The sequence below is a fragment of the Monodon monoceros genome, unplaced genomic scaffold (genome assembly GCF_005190385.1).
Source record: "Monodon monoceros isolate NGI ecotype Baffin Bay Population unplaced genomic scaffold, NGI_Narwhal_1 Super_Scaffold_15, whole genome shotgun sequence".
Classification (NCBI taxonomy): Eukaryota; Metazoa; Chordata; class Mammalia; order Artiodactyla; family Monodontidae; genus Monodon; species Monodon monoceros.
In genome coordinates this window covers 15,686,294-15,688,420 of record NW_021703771.1, presented here as the reverse complement: position 1 = coordinate 15,688,420, position 2,127 = coordinate 15,686,294, and positions in this window count along the sequence as shown.

Below are 2,127 nucleotides of genomic sequence, written 5' to 3'. Positions count from 1 at the left end.
AAGCCCTGGCAGCTTGAGAGAAGGGGTCTTGCCCCACTGCTGCTGGGACTCATCTTTTCCCCTTGCACAGGGTCTGATGCATCGCAGTCTCTCTGTATCTGGCCTCAGGCTCCAGTTCTGCCTCTCAGCCATGCCCTCCACTCTTGGGGGAGGCCATGAGAGCAGCTGGGTGGAAAAGAGCAGCCTCTGCTGGGGAGAGGGTGCCCACCTAGAGAACCAGGCTGCAGTGGCCCTTGTTAGTTCGGTGTAGAGTGTGGCTGGGCCTGTGTTAGCATCACATGGGCGACGTGCTGAAATGCAGATTCCTTTAGCCCTACAGAACAAAATCCTGGGCATATGTGAAGCCCCGGTGCTCAGAGGCTCTGAGGCTCTTCTGATTTTTTTTTCCACTTTTTTTTTTGAAAAAGGGTTTAAGTACAAAAGAATGGCAGTGGGGCTAACCCCTTGATTTTTTTTTAGTGCAGTGTACCTAATACATGATCTACTCCTTTGCCCTTGTTTTCAGGGGCAGAATTCATATTAGCCTTTGAGAGAAGCACTTTTAACAGGCCTTTTCTTTTTCTTTCAAATCATTTTTGCTGCTGTACTTGCTGCTGTACTACCTTCCAATGGGAGGTACTGGTAAGCTACAGGTATCCCATTCCTGAAAACGATGGCTAAACAGCACTCCCAGAGAAATGGGTTGGGTTCAAGGCCTGACCTCACCACTTATTAGCCATGAAAGGGGCAAATCTCTTTACCTCCCAGTTCCTCTGTTTCCAAATCCCTTCTCAACTGAGAAGAATATCTTCTCAATTGAAGATTAAATGAGGTGCTAGGTGTAAAGACCTAAGCAGAGTACGGCCCAGAGGTGCTCAGTAAGTTACTGGAAACGCCCCAATCTCCTTTCTTACCGTGGTGGTCTATACAGCCTTGCTCAAACTCTAATTCTTTTACACTCTTCCCTTTGCTGACAGTGCTTTTCTCCTTCTTCCTCAACTACCAAGAAAAAGCCACTTTTCATGATCCGATGCAAAGGACATCTGTCCTCCACTCTTCTCCCCTAGTTCCCCTGAGCCCACCGCTGCTCTGTGTCACGTCGTTCCTCCCCCATAACACATGTAGAGTTGAACCATAATTCTCTACTTGCCTGTCATGCCCACTAGACTGCTCGAAACGCAGTAATTCTGAAATCCTCAGCACTCAACTTGGTGCCTGGCACATAACAGGTGGTCAAGCCACATGCCTGTATGTGCTTCCTCTGAATGCAGGAGCACAATGGATGCATTTATGCATGGGTGGCTGGACACATGAATGTGCTTCTGGGGAAGCGACGGGCTTGTGAGAATTGTGTGGTTGGTCGTCCTAGGGTCCCTTCCCCGACCACCCCACCGTGGAGGCCGGCGCTGAGGGATCAGGGCCTCCGTCTGAGGTCCAGCCGGTTCCTCCGCTTTGGGAACGCAGCTCCGCAGGGCACCGGCAGGGGGCGGCGTTGCCACGCAGCTGGGTGCTCCGCGGGTGACCGGCCCCCTCCCCGGCGCGCGTGGCGCGCTGCTTTGGTGACGAGGCCGGGGCTCCCCCAGTTTGGAGGGGGCGGGCCGTTCTCCCTCACAGAGCGGGCGGCTGGGGTCGCGCGGGGCCACGGGCGGGAGTATTCAGCTTCCCAGGCGCGTCCCTCTCTCCCCTTTCCCTCCCTACCCCCCCCAACACCCCCTCCCCCCCGCCCCCAGCCTCTACGCGAAGGAAAGTTACTCTCAGTTTGGCAAGAGGCAGCTAGCGGCCGGAACTGACGGCCCGAAGAAAGGGCGCGCTTTCTGGCAAAGACGTGGGTGCGAGCGTGACTGCGCGCGGACATAATGCTACACTCCTTTCGCGCCGCCGAGGCGACTGAAGTTGAGGGGCTCGGGGAGGAACGCTTGTGTCCTTTCAACTCGTACTATCGCGGGTCGTGGAAAACTAGCTCGTGTCACAATGACATTCGCATTCACTTGAAAAAGGCAAACCTTAGCGCCCGACGACGACCACACTTCGCCTTCTCACTTGTCGGCGAGACACCGCACCGCCGAGCGTCCGGCCCTGCGCAGCGGCCCTTCGCGCGACCTGGCGGCCGCGCGTTACCCGCGCCGCGCTCCGGGCCCGCCTCGCTCT